The sequence below is a fragment of the Chelonia mydas genome, chromosome 1 (assembly GCF_015237465.2).
Source record: "Chelonia mydas isolate rCheMyd1 chromosome 1, rCheMyd1.pri.v2, whole genome shotgun sequence".
NCBI lineage: Eukaryota > Metazoa > Chordata > Testudines > Cheloniidae > Chelonia > Chelonia mydas.
The window spans coordinates 5,964,215-5,986,405 of record NC_057849.1 but is presented as its reverse complement, the minus strand read 5'-3'; the positions used below and the strand labels follow the sequence as shown (position 1 = coordinate 5,986,405).

The window sequence follows — 22,191 nt, the reverse complement described above, 5'->3', positions numbered from 1 at the left end:
GCTGCGTAGTGGGGACAGGAGAACAGTGAAGAAATTTGGCAGCATGTGACCTCCAGAAGAAGAAAGGGAAGCGTCCATGTACCAGCAGCGCAGATACAGGTAAGTAACTGTTTTCATGTTCTCTCCACAGGTACTAATGCGGAGAGTGGACTAGATGATACATCTGAGGGAAGGGAACAGAAGGAGACTCCACCGATTGGAAGGCATGAGATGCACTGTCCTAGGGAAGTGGGGTCCACGACCACCTCTCCCAAGAGGAGGAGGTGGGTGGTGGTGGTCGGGGACTCTCTCCTCAGGGGGACTGAGTCATCTATCTGCTGCCCTGACTGGCAAAACTGAGAAGTCTGCTGCTTTCCAGGAGCTAGGATTCACGATGTGATGGAGAGACTGCCGAGACTCATCAAGCCCTCGGATGGCTATCCCTTCCTGCTTCTCCACACAGGCACCAATGATACTGCCAAGAATGACCTTGAGCGGATCACTGCAGACTACGTGGCTCTGGGAAGAAGGATAAAGGAGTTTGAGGCACAAGTGGTGTTTTCGTCCACACTCCCCGTAGAAGGAAAAGGCTTGGGTAGAGACCATCGAATCGTGGAAGTCAACGAATGGCTATGCAGGTGGTGTCGGAGAGAAGGCTTTGGATTCTTTGATCATGGGATGGCGTTCCAAGAAGGAGGAGTGCTAGGAAGAGACGGGCTCCACCTAACGAAGAGAGGGAAGAACATCTTTGGAAGCAGGCTGGCTAACCTAGTGAGGAGGGCTTTAAACAAGGTCACAGGGGATGGAGACCAAAGCCCTGAGGTAAGTGGGGACGTGGGACACTGGGAGGAAGCATGAGCAGAAGAACGGTAAAGGGGAAGGCTCCTGCCTCATACTAAGAAAGCAGGGCAAAGAGCAAGTTATCTCAAGTGCCCATACACAAATGCAAGAAGCCTGGGAAACAAGCAGGGAGAACTGGAAGTCCTGGCACAGTCAAGGAATTAGGATGTGATTGGAATAACAGAGACTTGGTGGGATAACTCACATGACTGGAGTACTATCATGGATGGATATAAACTGTTGAGGAAGGACAGGCAGGGCAGAAAAGGTGGGGGAGTTGCACTGTACGTAAGGGAGCAGTATTACTGCTAAGAGCTCCGGTATGAAACCGCAGAAAAACCTGAGTGTCTCTGGATTAACTTTAGAAGCGTGAGCAACAAGGGTGATGATGTGGTGGGAGTCTGCTATAGGCCACCGGACCAGGGGGATGAGGTGGACGAGGCTTTCTTCTGGCAACTAATGGAAGTTACTAGATCACAGGCCCTGGTTCTCATGGGAGACTTCAATCACCCTGATATCTGACGGGAGAGCAATACAGTGGTGCACAGACAATCCAGGAAGTTTTTGGAAAGTGTAGGAGACAATTTCCTGGTGCAAGTGCTGGAGGAACCAACTAGGGGCAGAGCTCTTCTTGACCTGCTGCTCACAAACTGGGAAGAATTAGTAGGGGAAGCAAAAGTGGATGGGAATTTGGGAGGCAGTGGCCATGAGATGGTCGAGTTCTGGATCCTGACACAGGGAAGAAAGGAGAGAGCAGCAGAATACGGACCCTGGACTTCAGAAAAGCAGATTTTGACAATCTCAGGGAACTGATGGGCAAGATCCCCTGGGAGAATAACATGAGGGGAAAAGGAGTCCAGCAGAGCTAGCTGTATTTTAAAGAATCCTTATTGAGGTTACAGGGACAGACCATCCTGATGTGTAGAAAGAATAGTAAATATGGCAGGCGACCAGCTTGGCTTAACAGTAAAATCCTTGCTGATCTTAAACACAAAAAAAGAAGCTTACAAGAAGTGGAAGATTGGACAAATGACCAGGGAAGAGTACAAAAATATTGCTCGGGCATGCAGGAGTGAAATCTGGAAGGCCAAAACACACCTGGAGTTGCAGCTAGCAAGAAATGTTAAGAGTAACAAGAAGGGTTTCTTCAGGTATGTTAGTAAAAAGAAGAAAGTCAAGGAAAGTGTGGGCCCCTTACTGAATGAGGGAGGCAACCTAGTGACACAGGATGTGGAAAAAGCTAATGCACTCAATGCTTTTTTTGCCTCTATCTTCACAGACAAGGTCAGCTCCCAGACTGCTGCACTGGGCCGCAGGAGGGGAGGAGGTGACCAGCCCTCTGTGGAGAAAGAAGTGGTTCAGGACCATTTAGAAAAGCTGGATGTGCACAAGTCCATGGGCCCAGATGCGCTGCATCCGAGAGTGCTAAAGGAGTTGGCAGATGTGATTGCAGAGCCATTGGCCATTATCTTTGAAAACTCACGGCGAACCAGGGAAGTCCCAGATGACTGTGAAAAGGCTAATGTAGTGCCCATCTTTAAAAAAAGGGAAGAAGGAGGATCCTGGGAACTAGAGGCCAGTGAGCCTCACCTCAGTCCCTGCAAAAATCTTGGAGCAGGTCCTCAAGGAATCAATTCTGAAGCACTTAGAGGAGAGGAAAGTGATCAGGAACAGTCAGCATGGATTCACCAAGGGCAAGTCATGCCTGACTAATCTAATTGCCTTCTATGACGAGATAACTGGCTCTGCGGATGAGGGGAAAGCAGTGGGCGTGGTGTTCCTTGACTTTAGCAAAGCTTTTGACACGGTCTCCCACAGTATTCTTGCCAGCAAGTAAAAGAAGGATGGGCTGGATGAATGGACTATAAGGTGGATAGAAAGCTGGCTAGATTGTCGCACTGAATGGGTAGTGATCAATGGCTCCATGCCTAGTTGGCAGCCGGTATCAAGTGGAGTGCCCCAAGGGTCGGTCCTGGGGCTGGTTTTGTTCAATATCTTCATTAATGATCTGGAGGATGGTGTGGATTGCACCCTCAGCAAGATGACACTAAAATGGGAGGAGTGGTAGATACGCTGGAGGGTAGAGATAGGATACAGAGAGACTGAGACAAATTAGAGGATTGGTCCAAAAGAAATCTGATGAGGTTCACCAAGGACAAGTGCAGAGTCCTGCACTTAGGAAGGAAGAATCCCATGCAACACTACAAACTAGGGAGCGAATGGCTCGGCAGCAGTTCTGCAGAAAAGGACCTAGGGGTTACAGTGGACGAGAAGCTGGATATGAGTCAACAGTGTGCCCTTGTTGGCAAGAAGGCCAATGGCATTTTGGAATGTATAAGTAGGGGCATTGCCAGCAGATTTGGGGACGTGATCGTTCCCCTCTATTTGACATTGGTGAGGCCTCATCTGGAGTTCCGTGTCCAGTTTTGGGCCCCACACTACAAGAAGGATGTGGAAAAATTGGAAAACATCCAGCTGAGGGCAACAAAAATGATTAGGGGACTGGAACACATGACTTATGAGGAGAGACTGAGGGAACTGGGATTGTTTAGTCTGCGGAAGAGAAGAATGAGGGGGGATTTGATAGCTGCTTTCAACTACCTGAAAGGGGGTTCCAAAGAGGAGGGATCTAGTCTGTTCTCAGTGGTAGCAGATGACAGAACAAGGAGTAATGGTCTCAAGTTGCAGTGGGGGAGGTTTAGGTTGGATATTAGGAAAAGCTTTTTCACTAGGAGGGTGGTGAAGCACTGGAATGCGTTACCTAGGGAGTTGGTGGAATCTCCTTCCTTTAAAGTTTTTAAGGTCAGGCTTGACAAAGCCCTGGCTGGGATGATTTAGTTGGGGATTGGTCCTGCTTTGAGCAGGGGGTTGGACTAGATGACCTCCTGAGGTCCCTTCCAACCCTGATATTCTATGATTCTATGATCTCTGTGCTGCCCCCCAGAACATCCCTTCAGCACATCCTGCAGGCAGTGGCTACTGTGAAAGGCCCTGGTGGCACATTTCTGATGAATGTGTGGTAGCAGGGAGGTGGAGAGGGTCCTAGAGGAGTTGTGGAGACAAAGAGATTCTGGGTCGGTGGGCCTAACTAGCAATGGATCACTGAGATCTGTGCCTCACTTTGGGGATCCCTGGATCCTGGGTCTCCCTTTTAATTTCTCAGACAGAAGGGAAGGGACCTCCCTTCCTCGAACAATCCAAGGAAAATTTTCACGTACGGAGCCATGTGGAATCTCCCTTCTCTGGTCTGCACTTTGGGTGTGTAATTCAGGAAAGGGGGCTGCTGGGGAGAAATCTGGTCCCATATTATTATTGTTCTATTTCATTTTATTTCAGCAAGATAACAACTGTGACAGCATTATCATTACCACTCGGCCGCCCTCGAGGTAGCCATGTGACTAACTGGAAACATACGAATTGCGATGACAAGCCCGAATTCCAGGAATAGAGCCTGCAGCAGGGTTTGGCACTGCAGTCAAGTTGTGTAGCATCACCGCACATCCCCTGTGATTTGGCTTCCTGCAGCTGAGGTTCCCTGATGACCAAGTGGCTCCCAAGGGAATGTGCAGGCATGCTTCATAAAGGCAGCTGGCCTCTCTATCTGAACAGATACAGCCTGCTGCCCATGCAGCCTCTCTGATGACTGATTGTCCTTTAGGGTGAAGACCTCCTGTGTCAGCGACTCCTTGTCTAGCAGGAACTGGGTACGTTGGCAGGTTTCACTGTCTTTAAAATGTGAAGTGAAGGGGAAAGGCTGGAAGCTGTTTCCAGTTGCAGATGTTCTGTGCAGTGGCAGAGGACTCAGCTGGGATCTCGGGGTCACTCAGTGATGGGGCTGGAGGGCAGGCAGCACTAGGTAGCTTGGGAAACTCCTCTACATCTGTCCAGGGTCAACGGTCGATTATTCAAGCTACACAGAAATCTGAGATTCAAAGCAAGGTCAGAGTGTTAAAACCCCGATGCTCCGAGTCAGGATTTCTCAAGGGGTCCCATTTCTAGAGGTGACGTGTGCTCTGGGCCCAATCCTGCCAGGGGCTGAGTGAGAGGAGACCGCACGGAATATCAGTGAGTAGTTCACAAATTATCTCAGGTTTATTTTCTCAGGGAAATATAATCAGCAAATGTATTTACAATGATTTAATTCTCTGGCTGATCTGTGAAGGCAGGAGTTCAGAGCTCTGTGGTAACAGGTCCAATAGGGCATATTTCTGTTTTCTGACTGGCTGAGAGCTCCAGCATTTCTGCCTTGTAGATACCTCTCATAGTAACAGGGCTACCTGCATCTCTGCCCCCAATCTGGTCTCCAAGTGCCGTATATCAGGCCTCACGGCTTTCCCTCTCATGGAGGGGAATCCCATGATCCTCCCACCCTCAGACTGGGACCTGGGCTACTGCACACTGCGGGTGGACTGGGCTTGTCCTGCAGGTCCGAATGGGTTCGGCACCTGTGGTTCTTTCCTCTGGGAGTCTGTGACTAGTGGTGAGACAAGTGACCAGCCAGCCTTCTAGAACAAAGTACTGTTTAATATGAATAGTAGGAATAAAGCATAACATTGGCGAATAAGATGGTTTTCAAACAGAAGTCTTGACTCCAAGCCCTCCCTCTCTGACGGGGACCCAGGCAGGCTGAGGACCTTGAGCCTTCCCCACCGGTGCCTGTGCATGTCAGTCTGAAGAACTTCTAAGCAACAGTTGCCCCAGCTCTGGACAGACTCCCAGTGCTGGCAAAACAAGCTGTGTAACATGGCTGGAGCCTGGAATTAGGCTTTTCCCAGCTAGTAGTCCGGTGTAGTCTGTCAGCTTTCCTGAAATCCTTACTGAGTGATGTTTTTTCTTCAGCTGTTGCTTCCCTTCCTGTTTGTTTTCCACCAGGCTTTTTTAACTAAGAGATGCCAGTCTGGTTTAACCTAATGTAGCCATAATATAAACATCCCTATAGTTAACCGAATACAGCTCTATAGCAAACATCCAAAGAACAGGTTTCAGAGTAGCAGCCATGTTAGTCTGTATCTGCAAAAAGAACAGGAGTACTTGTGGCACCTTAGCGACTAAAAAATTTATCTGGGCATAAGCTTTTGTGGGCTACAGCCCACTTCATTGGATGCATAGAATGGAACATATAGAAAGAAGATATATATAGATAGATATATATCATAGAGAGAAGATGGAAGTTGCCATACAAACTGTAAGAGGCTAATTAGTTATGATGAGCTATTATCAGCAGGAGAAAAAGACTTTTGTAGTGATAATCAAGATGGCCCATTTAGACAGTTGACAAGAAGGTGTGAGGATACTTAACATAGGGAAATAGATTCAATATGTGTCATGACCCAGCCACTCCCAGTCTCTATTCAAACCCAAGTTAATGGTATCTAGTCTGCATATTAATTCAAGCTCAGCAGTTTCTCATTGGAGTCTGTTTCTGAAGCTTTTCTGTTGCGAAATTGCCACCCTTAAGTCTTTTACTGAGTGGCCAGAGAGGTTGAAGTGTTCTCCAACCAGTTTTTGAAAAGTTATGATTCCTGATGTCAGATTTGTGTCCATTTATTCCTTTGTGTAGAGACTGTCTGGTTTGGCCAATGTACATGGCAGAGGGGCATTACTGGCACATGATGGCATATATAACATTGTCAGATGTGCAGCTGAACGAGCCCCTGATGAAATGACTAATGTGATTAGGTCTTATGATGGTGTCACTTGAATAAATATGTGGACAGAGTTGGCATTGGGCTTTGTTGCAAGGATAGGTTCCTGGATTAGTGTTTTAGTTGTGTGGTGTGTGGTTGCTGGAGAGTATTTGCTTCAGGTTGGGGGGCTGTCTTTAAGCGAAGACTGGTCTGTCTCCCAAGATCTGTGAGAGAGAGGGATCATTTTTCAGGATAGGTTGTAAATATTTGATGATGCGCTGGAGAGGTTTTAGTTGGGGGCCGGTCCTGTAGTAGGTGACTTCTGGGTACTCTTCTGGCTCTGTCAATTTGTTTCTTCACTTCAGCAGGTGGGTATTGTAGTTGTAAGAATGCTTGATAGAGATTTTGTAGGTGTTTGTCTCTGTCTGAGGGGTTGGAGCAAATGTGGTTGTATCATAGACATTGGCTGTAGACGATGGATAGTGTGGTGTGGTCTGGGTGAAAGCTGGAGGCATGTAGGTAGGAATAGCGGTCAGTAGGTTTCCGGTACAGGGTGGAGTTTATGTGACCATCGCTTATTAGCACCCTAGTGTCCAGGAAGTGGATCTCTTGTGTGGACTGTTCCAGGATGAGATTGATGGTGGGATGAAAATTGTTGAAATCATGGTGGGATTCCTCAAGGGCTTCTTTTCCATGGGTCCAGATGATGAAGATGTCATCAATGTAGCGCAAGTAGAGTAGGGGCATTAGGGGACGAGAGCTGAGGAAGCGTTGTTGTAAGTCAGCCATAAAAATGTTGGCATACTGTGGGGCCATGTGGGTACCCATAGCAGTGCCGCTGACTTGAAGGTATACATTGTCCCCAAAAGTCACAAAGGTCAGCCACCAGGTGTGCCGTGTTTAACGTACACATTCATTATAGCAGCTCAGCTCCATGTCAATACAGGACAGAGACAGTCAGAGAGAGAGAGAGATTGAGAGAGAAACAAAAGACAGAGAGAGAGCAACAGACTACTTTCCTGTGGGAAATGAAGTTCCATTTCCATGAATACTCATACATTTGACTTCGAAATCCACTTCCTGCAAACCCTCATCGTGCCTGAATAACAGCTGCTGGGGTTACTATGTACTAGAGAGTGAGAGCTCAGGGAATGAATATTTTCTATTCTGATCGCAATGCCTGTTACCACTCCAGATACAGGCTACAGACTGACAGAACAGAACCTGAGGAGAACCAGTCAGCTATTAACCTAGGGACAGAGGAGCTACTAGACTATTCTTTACTGACAAGCGACTGAATGAGGGCTGAGATGCTACGAATTTTTCACGTTCTGAAGAAATCCAAATGACAGATGCTCCATTTTAAGTCCCACTCTAACCTGAGAAATCATCTCTGAGAGAAGATCAGAGGGGAAAGACATGTGTGTACTAAAGTACAGATGTGTAAATATTACATGCCAAAACTTTGTATTTTAATACAAATATTACAAACCAAACTTTCATGACATGCATGTATGTTGAAAGCCAGCAGCAGAGTTGTTATAATCTCTTCAGGAAGGAGCAATGGTAACTGTACTGCTTAATGGCTTTTGGTTTAGAAAATATTTCAGTAGTACTCCAAATAGGGTTTGCAATGGTTTCAGCTATTAACTCTTTGTTCAGTGAACAGTTCTACAATTCTGTCTCCTGGAAAATGACCAGAAGCTGTCTCTAACACTTACATTTGGGGTCGTGAACATTATCCCTCTGTAATACCTGTGCAAAACTCTCCAAAAAGTCATGAGAGCCTTACCACTGGTCCGTGTTTCAGGAAATAATAGAGCTGAGGTTCAGGAAAGGGGAGTGTAATAGTGATTGTTTGTAATTTTCACCCATCACATGTGTAGACACGATAAATCGATCCCCGATCGCTCTGCCGTTGACTCCGGAACTCCACCACGGCGAGAGGCAGAAGCGGAGTCGACGGGGGAGCGGCGGCCGCGAGAACACGAAGTAAGTCGATCTAAGATACATCTACTTCAGCTACGCTATTCTCGTAGCTGAAGTTGCATATCTTAGATTGATCCCACCCCCTAGTGTAGACCAGGCCTTACACATGCATGGCTGAAGTAACTTGCACACTCAAATGGATATTAGTGCAAACCTAGTGTTTGCATTATTCACCAATGTGTGATTCCAACCCCTCCCCTGCCCAGCTGAAGTAACTGTCTGTGTTAGCTTGTAACTTTGCAGATATCTACAGACCATTGCATGGGGAGAGGATGCAGGTCATGTGAGTATAAAGAGAAGCCTATAGGATGATTGAACTCTCTGGATTCAGTCAACATTGGCCAGGCAAAGCACTTCAGCTCCTCTTGGAGGAATTCTTGGGAGTCAAAGTGTATCACCGGGAGAATATGGTAATGGAAAGTTAATACAGCCTGGTTCTCTTCGAATTTACACATGTAAATCTGGCGTGATACCACTGAAGTCAATGATACTGAATTCCGAACCTAGCCCTAAGAATTTATCCCATGTGCTGGAAAATGGCAAACACATTTATAATAGCTTCAATCCAGGACAGACAATTACAATGACCAGTATCACCATGCACTTGGCATGTGTTTGCACACATGTCATGATACAATGGGCCGCACTCAGAAGTGGAGGGCCAGAAAGGGTGTCTGTGTGAAGATGACAATTGTAAAATCAAACAGCGCTCAAGTAGGCTGCCAGAAAACATCTCACTAATAGGTGTGAGGGGGAAACTTTCCCTGGGAGCAGGTTATCTCTTAGCTGCTGATTGCAGGGCTTATTCCACCTTCCTCTGAAGCATCTGGACCTGGCCACTGGATACTGGGCTATATGGACTACAGTTCTGATTCAGTCTGGCAGTGCCTATCTTCCTATCAGTGGTGTAAATCCAAGATTATGTTTTTGCTCATCTTCCTTGAGCTCCTGGGAGTCTCTAGATTTGCAGTGAGGGCAGAAAAAAGTCCCGCTAAATGTCATCCAGTCTCCTGTTATTTCTCCTTTCAGGAAGAAAAGTTCAAAACTCCTCAGACCTGCCCCGTACATTCTGTCAGCTGTCAATGACACCAAATTCAACTCTGCAGTGTTCCTTCTCACCGGCATACCTGGGCGGAAAGACCTGCATCTCTGGATCTCTATCCCCTTCTGCTTAATGTATGTTATTTCCATAGTAGGAAATTCGGTCATTCTGTTCATTATAAAAACATATCCAAGCCTCCATCAGCCCATGTACATTTTCCTTTCCATGTTGGCCGTCTTGGACCTTGGTTTATCTATAGCCACCATGCCGACGATACTGGGCATATTCTTGTTTAACTCAAGGGAGATCAGCTTCGACTCCTGTTTTGCCCAGCTGTTCTTTATCCACTCACTTCAATGCATTGAATCCTCTGTGCTCTTGTTGATGGCCTTTGACCGCTTCGTCGCAATCTGTAACCCGCTGAGATATGCCTCCATCTTAAACCTGCAGAGAATAGCCAAGATGGGACTTGTGTGTGTCCTAAGAGGAGTAGCCATAATAATCCCACTCCCCCTTCTCCTGAAATGGTTCTGATATTGTCGAGCCAATGTCCTGTCCCATTCCTATTGCCTGCACCAGGACATCATGAAGATGGCTTGTTCAGACATCACAGTCAACAGCATCTATGGCTTGTCTGGTTCACTCTTAATTATGGGGTTGGACTCGCTGCTCATCTTCCTCTCTTATGTGATGATCCTCAAAACAGTGCTGAGCATCACGTCCCAGGCGGAGCGCCTCAGGGCCCTGAACACCTGCGTCGCCCACCTCTGCATTGTCCTGCTCTTCTACACACCAGAGATAAGCTTGACTCTTGATACACAGATTCGGGAATAGCTCTTCTCACTTGCTTCAGATTTTCCTGAGCTACGTCTACCTGCTCGTTCCGCCCCGATGAACCCAGTCGTGTACAGCGTAAAAAGCAAACACCTTCGTGAGAAAATAATCAGATTGTTTGTCAAGTGAAGGGTCAATTCATCACCCGGCTCCAGCGCTGGTGACACAGGAGACAAACAACATGGGACACAGACAGTTATTTAATTCTGGACCCTTACTTCTGAGATGAGATGAACTACTCATCTCCACTCTATAGAGAGAAGTTTAGATGGAGTCTAAGGCTTGGAGCAATGGGATATGGGTCCACCGCCACCCACTGGTGAGGGAGGCTAGCACACTGGGGGAAGGAGACCAAGGCAGGCAGCAGCATTTACCAAGTGACTGTGTTCGTGGAGAGCCAGGGGACTGGTGGGATGTTGGCCCATAAACATCTGAATCAGTGGCTGCTCTGACCTCAGAGTTCCTGTCGATACAGACAATAAAGAGAAGGGATGCAGATGCTGTTTCCCGTTACACCTGGCCTGTCACTGTCCTGTCTCTAGTTAAACTTCCACGGGCCAAGAGGAAAGCTGCAGGGCTGTTCTGCAGTCACAGTCCTGCTTCTTTCTGAGTGCTCTGGCTGCTGCGTCATCCATGAGGGGCTTGCAGCAGCTGTGGACAGGAGCTTTTCAAGGGACACCTACCCGTCCACTACTCCCTCAGCCAGGTGCTTGTGACTGAGTCGTGTCAGAGACATGATTAAAGCAGGAGCCCCAGGAGAAGCCATACCGGCAGTATGTCCCCGCCTCCCCACTGATGGTTCTGTACACCACCCACCTGCTGAGCCCACTCCTCACCGAGGCAGGGCAGAGCTGCGTGTGCGAGTGAGGGTCTGACACACAGGAGTCCTGTCAAGAGACTCAGGCCCAGATTCCCTCCTCCTCCCCTCTGTTTGTGATGTCCTAGCAGTGCAAAGGGGTGGAAAAGGGAATCCACTCCCCATCAGAGGCAAGGCTGGCTCCTATCCCAGCCCAGCCCATTCAGTGTAGGGTGACCACTTTTTCCAAAGGCAGAAGCAGAACTTATGCAAGAGTCACGTCTCCACATTGTCCGAGCCCCTGCTCCCCCAAGGCCAATCCCTCTTCCCCCTCCCTTCCCCAAGCCCCACCCCCTGCTCCTCCTCTTTCCCTGAGGCTCCACCCCCTCTCCAGGCCCAAAGCCAGAGCCTGACCATAGTAAGAGCTACCCAGGGAGCCAGAGCCACTGTGAGGACCCCCAGACCCTCCTCCTGCCCTGGGCAGGTGGCTGGGTAGCCTGAGTCTAGCCCCCAGCTTGTGTCCCCTCACCCAGGGACATGCCCCCAGGAGTACTGTGCAGAGTTCCTGCTCTCTGCAGTGCACAAGAGACTCCAGCTGGATCTGTCACTGCTCAGATGGCTGGAAGTCTGGTCCTGTGGCCTTGGCACTGCTCTGTGACTCAACAGAGTTTGGCTTGATTCCCGAGCCGTGTGTGACCATGGGCAAGCCACTGGCTGTCTCTGAGCCTCTGCTCAGGCGGATAATAGCCCTGCCCTGCCTCATAGCAGTGGCAGAAGGATAAATACATTCCAGGTGCTCAGATACCCTGAGACCCTAAGATCAGGGTTCCACAAAGCAAAGCCACTGACTTGTGTCCATAAAAGTTTTTTTACCACAGCCTCCTATGACAGCTGGTTTCTGGGAAGCCCCGTGACTCCAGTATATTGGTGTCTGTGGCAGATGTGGGGGTGCTTGGAGTCACAGTGAGGTGTCGAGAGTAGATTTCTGAGGAGAATATTGCAGTATCATGGGGTCTCAGGGAGTTTTAGACAGTCACTGGACTGGTGTTTGCAAGCCATAGAGGCTGAAGGATCTAACTGTCAAACAATGGAGCAACAGCCACAGGGGCATCATCTTAGACATCTGGCTGGGAGAAAACAGTCTGAGGGAAAAGGTCAGCTCCACACCTTCACCCTGTAACATGGACATGGCTGAGCACTACGGTGACTGGGCCCAGGCTCACAAAGGCTGCAGCAAAGGCTGCTTCCACAAGAAAGGGACAAAGAGATGGGAAGATGCTCTCAGAGACACAGGGTAGTTCGGTTGGTTCCCAAAAGCTCCTTGGTGTCCCAAAACAATCTAAGCTGGGCCCGTTCTGTTCCTGTATCTCCAGAGCAAACCCTGTCTAACTTAGCTTGTAGTGATACTGATATAGATGAGTGTAGACATGTGACAGCTGCCTGTTATTTTAAAAAAAACAACAATGAGGAGTCCAGTGGCACCTTAAAGACAAACAGATTTATTTGGGCATAAGCTTTTGTGGGTAAAAAACCCACTTCTTTTTACCCACAAAAGCTTATGCCCACATAAATCTGTTAATTTTTAAGGTGCCACCAGACTCCTCATTGTTTTTGTGGATACAGACTAACACAGCTACCCCTCTGATACTTGTTATTTTAAAACCATTTTCTCTAATGCGTTGGGCTGTTTTCCAATAAACCTACTAGCTTTAAGGAGGCTGGGGGTGACTGTATAGCTCTGGCCACAAGCATCCGAAGGGAAGAAACTGAGGCATCCCATTGGAACTCCTTGGTGATAAGCTTTTATCATGTTTGGGATGTTGTTCCCAACTCAAAGGGTGGGACAATTGTGATATTTCCCCCAAGACATGAAAGGATCTGGTTTAGACCATATATCCCAGTTTTACTGTGACAATCCCAATTCTTCTTGGCCAGCCTCTATCCTTGTTGAGTGCCTGTCAGCATTCAGGGGAGGAACTTGTTTAAGTTGCATCCAAGATTATGATCCACTCAAGTCAATGATTCATGGAGTCATAGCCCTGGTCTACACTACAAGTTTAGGTCAAATTTAGCAGTGTTAGATCGATTTAACCCTGCACCCGTCCACACAACAAAGCCATTTTTGTTGACTCAAAGGGCTCTTAAAATCTATTTCTGTACTCCTCCCCGATGAGGGGATTAGTGCTGAAATTGACATTGTTGGGTCGAATTTGGGGTAGTGTGGATGCAAGTCGACAGTATTGGCCTCCAGGAGCTATCCCAGAGTGCTCCAATGTGACCACTCTGGAGAGCACTCTCAACTCAGATACACTAGCCAGGTACACAGGAAAAGCACTGAGAACTTTGAATTTCATTTCCTGTTTGGCCAGCATAGATTCATAGATATATAGGTCAGAAGGGACCATTATGATCATCTAGTCTGACCTCCTGCACAACGGAGGCCACAGAATTTCATCCACCACTCCTGCAAAAAACTTCTCACCTAAGTCTGTGCTATTGAAGTCCTCAAATCGTGGTTTAAAGACTTCAAGGAGCAGAGAATCCTCCAGCAAGTGACCCGTGCCCCATGCTACAGAGGAAGGCTAAAAACCTCCAGGGCCTCTGCCAATCTGCCCTGGAGGAAAATTCCTTCCCGACCCCAAACATGGTGATCAGCTAAACCCTGAGCATATGGGCAAGATTCATCAGCCAGATACTACAGAAAATTCTTTCCTGGGTAACTCAGATCCCACCCCATCTAATATCCCATCACAGGCCATTGGGCCTATTTACCATGAATATTTAATTACCAAAACCATGTTATCCCATCATACCATCTCCTCCTTAAACTTATCGAGTTTAATCTTAAAGCCAGATAGATCTTGTGCCCCCACTGCTTCCCTTGGAAGGCTGTTCCAAAACTTCACTCCTCTGATGGTTAGAAACCTTTGTCTAATTTCTAGTCTAAATTTCCTGGTGGCCAGTTTATATCCATTTGTTCTTGTGTCCACATTGGTACTGAGTTTAAATAATTCCTCTCCCTCTCCAGTATTTATCCCTCTGATATATTTATAGAGAGCAATCGTATCTCCCCTCAACCTTCTTTTAGTTAGGCTAAACAAGCCAAGCTCCCTGAGTCTCCTTTCATAAGACAAGTTTTCCATTCCTCGGATCATCCTAGTAGCCCTTCTCTGTACCTGTTCCAGTTTGAATTCATCCTTCTTAAACATGGGAGACCAGAACTGCACACAGTATTCCAGGTGAGGTCTCACCAGTGCCTTGTATAACGGTACTAAAACCTCCTTATCCCTACTGGAAATACCTCTCCTGATGCATCCCAAGTCCGCATTAGCTTTTTTCACGGCTATATCACATTGGCGGCTCATAGTCATCCTATGATCAACCAATACTCCAAGGTTCTTCTCCTCCTCCATTACTTCTAATTGATGCGTCCCCAGCTTATAACTAAAATTCTTATTAATCCCTAAATGCATGACCTTACACTTCTCACTATTAAATTTCATCCTATTACTATTACTCCAGTTTACAAGGTCATCCAGATCCTCCTGTAGGATATCCCTGTCCTTCTCTAAATTGGCAATACCTCCCAGCTTTGTATCATCCGCAAACTTTGTTAGCACACTCCCACTTTTTGTGCCGAGGTCAGCTGTAAAAAGATTAAATAAGATTGGTCCCAAAACCGATCCTTGAGGAACTCCACTGGTAACCTCCCTCCAGCCTGACAGTTCACTTTTCACTAGGACCTGTTGTAGTGTGCCCTTTAACCAATTCCTTATCGACCTTTCAATTTTCCTATTGATCCCCATCTTACCCAATTTAACTAATAATTCCCCATGTGCCACGGTATCAAACGCCTTACTGAAATCTAGGTAAATTAGATCCACTGTGTTTCCTTTGTCTAAAAAATGTGTTACTCTTTCTCAAAGAAGGAGAGCAGGTTGGTTTGGCATGATCTACCTTTTGTAAAACCATGTTGTATTTTGTCCCTGTCAAGGTTCCTCCCCCACTCTGAACTCTAGGGTACAGATGTGGGGACCTGCATGAAAACCTCCTAAGCTTACTTTTACCAGCTTAGGTTAAAACTTCCCCAAGGTACAAATTAATTTTATCTTTTGTCCTTGGAATAACCACTGCCACCACCAAACTCTAACTGGGTTTACTGGGAAACGTAGTTTGGACATGTCTTTCCCCCCAAAATCCTCCCAACCCTTGCACCCCACTTCCTGGGAAAGGTTTGGTAAAAATCCTCACCAATTTGCATAGGTGACCACAGACCCAAACCCTTGGATCTGAGAACAATGAAAAAGCATTCAGTTTTCTTACAAGAAGACTTTTCATAGAAATAGAAGTAAATAGGAGTAAAGGAATCACCCCTGTAAAATCAGGATGGTAGGTACCTTACAGGGTAATTAGATTCAAAATATAAAGAATCCCTCTAGGCAAAACCTTAAGTTACAAAAAAGACACACAGACAGAAATAGTCATTCTATTCAGCACAATTCTTTTCTCAGCCATTTAAAGAAATCATAATCTAACACGTACCTAGCTAGATTACTTACTAAAAGTTCTAAGACTCCATTCCTGTTCTATCCCCGGCAAAGCAGCATACCGACAGACACACAGACCCTTTGTTTCTCTCCCTCCTCCCAGCTTTTGAAAGTATCTTGTCTCCTCATTGGTCATTTTGGTCAGGTGCCAGCGAGATTACCTTTAGCTTCTTAACCCTTTACAGGTGAGAGGATTTTTCCTCTGGCCAGGAGGGATTTTAAAGGGGTTTACCCTTCCTTTTATATTTATGACAGTCCCATTTACCATTGACTTCAATGTCCTTAACTACCTTCTCCTTCAAAATTTTTTCCAAGACCTTGCATACTACAGATGTCAAACTAACAGGCCTATAATTACCCAGATCACTTTTTTTCCCTTTCTTAAAAATAGAAATTATGTTAGCAATTCTCCCATCATACGGTACAACCCCTGAGTTTACAGATTCATTAAAAATTCTTGCTAATGGGCTTGCAATTTCATGTGACAATCCCCTTAATATTCTTGGATGAAGATTATCTGGGCCCCCCGATTTAGTCCCATTAAGCTGTTTGAGTTTCACTTCTACCTCAGATATGGTAATATCTATCTCCATATCCTCATTCCCATTTGTCATGCTACCATTATCCCTAAGATCCTCTTTAGTCTTATTAAAGACTGAGGCAAAGTATTTGTTTAGATATTAGGCCATGCCTAGATTATCCTTGACCTCCACTCCATCCTCAGTGTTTAGCGGTCCCACTTCTTCTTTCTTTGTTTTCTTCTTATTTATATGGCTATAGAACCTTTTACTATTGGTTTCAATTCCCTTTGCAAGGTCCAACTCTACTTGACTTTTAGCCTGTCTCACTTTATCCCTACATGTTCTCACCTCAATAAAGTAACTTTCCTTGCTGATCCCTCCCTTCTTCCACTCCCTGTATGCTTTCTGCTTTTTCTTAATCACCTCTCTGAGATGCTTGCTCATCCAGCTTGGTCTACAACTCCTGCCTATGAATTTTTTCCCCTTTCTTGGGATGCAGGCTTCCGATAGCTTCTGCAGCTTTGATTTAAAATAATCCCAGGCCTCCTCTACCTTTAGATCCATAAATTCTTCAGTCCAATCCACTTCCCTAACTAATTTCCTTAATTTTTGAAAGTCAGCCCCTTTGAAATCAAAAACCCTAGTAGCAGATTTATTTTTGTTAATCCTTCCGTTCAGTTTGAACTGAATTAGCTCATGATCACTTGAGCCAAGATTATCCCCTACAACCATTTCTTCTATGAGGTCCTCGCTACTCACCAAAACCAAATCTAAAATGGCATCCCCTCTAGTCGGTTCAGCAACTACTTGATGAAGGAATCCATCAGCTATCGCATCTAGGAAAATCTGAGCCCAATTATTATTACTAGCACTCATCCTCTAGTCTATATCTGGGAAGTTAAAGTCTCCCATGATCACACAGTTTCCATTAGTATTTACTTTATTAAAAACATTAAAAAGGACTCTATCCATATCCAAATTAGATCCCGGCAGTCTATAGCACACCCCAAGCACTAACCCAGGGGAGGCTCTAATAGTTTTCTTCCCCAATGTAATTTTTGCCCAGACGGAATCTGTCTTATCCATTTCATCGCTTCTTATTTCTTTACATTCTACCTCATCATTGATATACAATGCTACTCTACCACCTTTACCTTTATTTCGGTCTTAACCTAAACAGCACATACCCTTCAATACCTGTAGTCCAGTCATGACTACTATTCCACCACGTTTCTGTTATCCCTATAATATCTGGTTTCACTTCCTGCACCAGTAGCTCTAGTTCCTCCATTTTGTTACCTAGGCTCCTCGCATTGGTGTACAAACATCTTAATTTTTGCTGTTTGGCCTCACTCACATTCTGTATCCTATTAGGCACGGTCATTCTACAGCCAGTATAACCTATTAGACATAGTATCTACACTGCCCTTCCTCCTACCCACAGCTGTATCCTCTCTTACTTCGTTTTCTTTCCTCTCAATGCTAAAATCCGGCATGGAGATTACCTGGACATCTCCCAACCATCTCCCCAAAATTCCTAGTTTAAAGCTCTCTTAATCAGTTGTGCCAGCCTCCATCCTAGAAGTCTATTTCCTTCCCTACTCAGATGAAGTCCATCCCGAGAGAACTGTCCTCTGTCCATGAATGCCTCCCAGTGGCCTTACATCCCAAAGCCCTTCTTACAGTACCACTGCCTAAGCCACCTGTTGATAGTCATAATCTTGTCACACCTTTGTTGCCCTTCTCTAGGAAAAGGCAGAATCCCACTAAAGATCACCTGAGCCTCGATTTCCTTAAACGTCTTCCCCAGCCTAGCATAGTCTCCCTTAATATTTTTCAGCGAGAATCTAGCCGTATCATTTGTTCCCACATGAAGGATAATTAGGGGATTCTTTCCTGCTCCCTTTAGAATCCTTTTCAACCTCAGGTCTACATCCCGTATCTTAGCACCTGGAAGACAGCACACCCTCCTATTCTCTGGATCAGCTCTGGTTACAAGCCTGTCTATTCTTCTCAGTAAAGAGTTCCCAATCACATAGACCTGCCTTTTCCTAGTGATGGTGCTATTCTCCAGTCTATCTCCTGTTCCCTCTGGCTGCAAGTTCTTTCCATTCCTATTCTCCCTTGTAATCCTCTTTAACCCATCCTGTACCCTCCTGGGGCTCATATTTGGTGTGATCTCCATTAATTCTTCCCCTTTTCCTATAGGACTAGCCGCTCTTCTCTTCTTCCTTGCCCTTCCACCTTCAGTGACTACCTGCTGAGCCCCTTCTTCATTTTCCAACTCTGCAAACCTATTCTTGAGCTCTATTTCTCCTTCACTAGCCCATCTTTTCCTCTGCCTGGTTCTTTTAGTCACATGCTTCCACTGACCACTTTCCTCACCCAGTCTCCCCTCAGAATTCCCCAGTCCTGCTTCCATCTGCAAGTCTGAGCTTTTCCCTTCAGATACCTCATGTCTTTGCTCCATAATCTGCTCAAACCCCTTCCTAAACTCTACCAGACTTTCCATGTGCATCTCCAAACCTCGGATCTTTTCCTTCATCCGCTCTATTAGACGGCATTTCATGCAGACAAAACTCTTACCAGGCCCCCCCTCCAGGATCATGTACATACCACAGCTTCCACATCCAGTCATCTTCATTGTGTCTTCCACAACATGAGTCACTCCCACTGCTGCCTCTGTATCAGTCATCGCCTTCCTGCCTAAACACCAAAACACCACCCCCCACAGCAAAAAAAAAACCCAAACAAGCGCCACAAGACAAACTCCCCTTGCAAACTCCCACTCAGACTCCCCTGTTTACAGCTCTGTTTGCTGGCTCCTGTGCCGCTGCAGCTGTCTGAGCTCATCAGCACAGGTGACCATGCAGTCCCAGAATCACAAAAGAGCTCCAGCATGGACTGAATGGGAGGTACTGGATCTGATTGCTGTATGGGGAGAGGAATCCGTGCTATCAGAACTCCATTCTCAAAGACGAAATGCCAAAATATTTGAAAAAGTCTCCAAGGGCATAAAGAACAGAGGCTAGAAGAGGGACCCGCAGCAGTGCCGCATTAAAATTAAGGTGCTCAGAGAAGCCTACCAAAAAACCAAAGAGGCAAATGGCTGTTCTGGGTCAGAGCCCCAGACATGTCGCTTCTATGATGATCTGCATGCCATTCTAGGGGGTGCCCCTACCACTACCCCACCCCGTCCGTGGATACCTGCAAGGGGGGGAGTCTCACACAACAGGGTGAGGATTTTGGGGATGAAGAAGATGATGGTGAGGAGGAGGAGGAGGATAGGGCACAACAGGCAAGAAGAGAAACCGTTCTCCCCGACAGCGAGGAACTGTTTATCACCCTGGAGCTAATACCCTCCCAACCCTCCCAGTGTGGGCTCCTGGGCCATGAAGCCGGAGAAGGCACCACTGGTGAGTGTACCTTTGTAAATATAATACAGGGTTTAAAAGCAAGCATATTTAATGATTAATTTACCCTGAAGTCTTGGGATGCATTCACAGCCAGTACAGCTACTGGAAAAATCTGTTAATGTGTCTGGGGATGGAGCGGAAATACTCCAGGAATGTTATTAAGGGGACATTTGAGCTGGCCTTTCCTGCTGGGCTGTTTGTCTGTGGCTGAAAAGAAATCATCCCCGCTTTTAGCCATGCGGTGGTGGGGAGACCCGTTCATGCTGAACTGTTCGTGTTTGGCTGGCAGGGATCTTCCCTGATACTAGTCACGCGGTGGGAGGATGGGTGAAGCGATCATCCCAGAGAATTGGTGGGGCCTTAGTTGGGTTTGTGCTGCATGTTAACCGAAAAACTGCAACCCCTCCTTTTAAATGGCCAAACTAATGGGTGCTTGGTATGGGAAAGGAGGGCACTGCTGTTTGAAACCATTTCCACATGTTATGAAGGTTGAAGAAGCCAAAAGACTGTGGCTTACCATGGCTGCCTGCAAGTCCAAATTCTGTTGCCCGGCCCTGTGTGTGTGATCTCTCTCACCAAACCGTCAGGCCCTCAACCCTCAACATAAGAGGCAAAATACTACCTTGTACCCAAATCACGCGTGATATGTAATGTTAACAGCTTGGTTCACCGTGAAAGAGTCTACCCATTGTTCTCTAAAATGTGTCTCTTTAAATACTACTCTCCCGTTTTTTCCTCCTGCAGCTGGAAATGTTTCAATGCTCCCGCTATCTCTCCGTTCCAGAGGCTAGTGCAGATAAGAAGGTGAAAAAAATGTACTCGCGATGCAATGTTCTCTGAGCTCATGCAGTCCTCCCACACTGAAAGAGCTCAGCAGAATGCATGGAGGCAAACTTTGGCAGAGTCCAGGAAAGCAGAAAATGAGCATGAGGACAGGAGGGATGAGCAAGATGAGAGGTTGCGGGAGCAAGAGGAGAGGTGGCGGCAGCATCATGACAGGAGGCAGGATGCAATGCTGAGTCTACTGGGGGATCAAACTGATATGCTCTGGAGTCTGGTAGAGCTGCAGGAAAGGCAACAGGAGCACAGACTGCCGCTGCAGCCCCTGTGTAACCGCCCTCCCTCCTCCCCAAGCTCCATAGCCTCTTCACCCAGATGCCCAAGAACGCGGGGGTGGAGGAGCCTCCAGGCACCCAACCACTCCAGCCCAGAGGACTTTGCAAGCAACAGAAGGCTGGCATTCAATACATTTTGAAGTGCAGTGTGGCCTTGTCCTTCCCTCCTCCCCTAATCCACCTCATGCACCACCCCACCCGGTGATTCTCTCTTCTCCCACCCCTCCTGGGCTATTAAGGGGGTGGGTTTTCATCAAGGAGAAACACAGAATTGTCACACAGTAGCCTGGCTAGTCGTGAAACTGGTTTTCAAAGCTTCTCTGATTCACAGCGCACACTGCTGTGCTCTTCCAATTGCCCTGGTGTCTGGCTGCGTGTAATCAGCGGCCAGACGATTTGCCTCAATCTCCCACCCTGCCATAAACGTCTTTGTTAGGATACCAAGATTCAGGCCTGTCTGTAAAGGCCTATACTCTAAGAATTTAAGTGTATTCTTACCATTTAACTAATTATAGAGGTATAAAAGAAAGAATCAAAATCACTGTCTGCCGGTGTAAGAGCCCTTTCTTACTGTGACAGTCTGAGGCCCTGTTCTTAGGCGAAGGCCTTTGGCTAAGCAACAGAGGCAGCCATAAGCTGGGAAGTGACCAGTCCTTCCTCGCATTCCAAACTACTCACATTGAAATAAGGTGCTATTGGGCTGTTAGGATACAATCCTGTCCTGATAATGCCTATCGCCTCCAGAGAAAGGGAAGTGCCTAGAAGATGTAAAAGGAAACTTGGTTTGATAGCATTCTGTCTGGCAAGAACTCACTTATCAGTAGCCGGGATGTGAAATCCTCACTTCTGTATTGTTTTGTCATTATAGTTCCCACTTTGCCATTGTTTGTCTGTATAATCTCTGTCTAGTTCTGTGATTGTTTCTGTCTGCTGTATAATTAATTTTGCTGGGTGTAAACTAATGAAGGTGGTGGGATATAACTGGTTAAATAATCAAGTTACAAGATGTTAGGGGGCTTATTCCTTCACCCACTTACTTCCCTGGTCCTTCTCGCATGAACAGAGAGCAACAATACACGAAGCCCAAAGGTGCAAACAATTCGATGTTTATTGGGGTGAACTTCCAGCAAGCATGATTCCAGTTTCCTTCCTTAGTGTCCCCCTTCCCAGCTCTGACACCACAGAGCCTTACACCTGTGTCCCTGTTCCCATTCCTGCCCTTAGCCAAACAATTTCCCCACCCCCATTCCCTGTTCCCATTTCCCACCCACACACCCACCCACTTCCTGATTAACGGCAGACTATATAGTAAAACTTGAGTTCTGCTTAGCTATACCTTAACCAATCATTTTCCTGAAATTTAACTAACCAATCCTAACATATTGTAACACGATTATGTAACCAATTATATCCCACCATCTTAATTAATTTACACCCAGCAAAATTAACTATACAGCAGAGAGAAACAATCACAGAACCAGACAG

At 46.6% G+C, this 22,191-nt stretch overlaps 1 pseudogene; it reads left to right on the top strand.

Annotated features, from left to right (window-relative positions):
* Positions 1–781: 781 nt before the first annotated feature.
* LOC102945908 lies at positions 782–10,372 on the top strand (annotated as a pseudogene).
* The last annotated feature ends 11,819 nt before the right edge of the window (positions 10,373–22,191 follow it).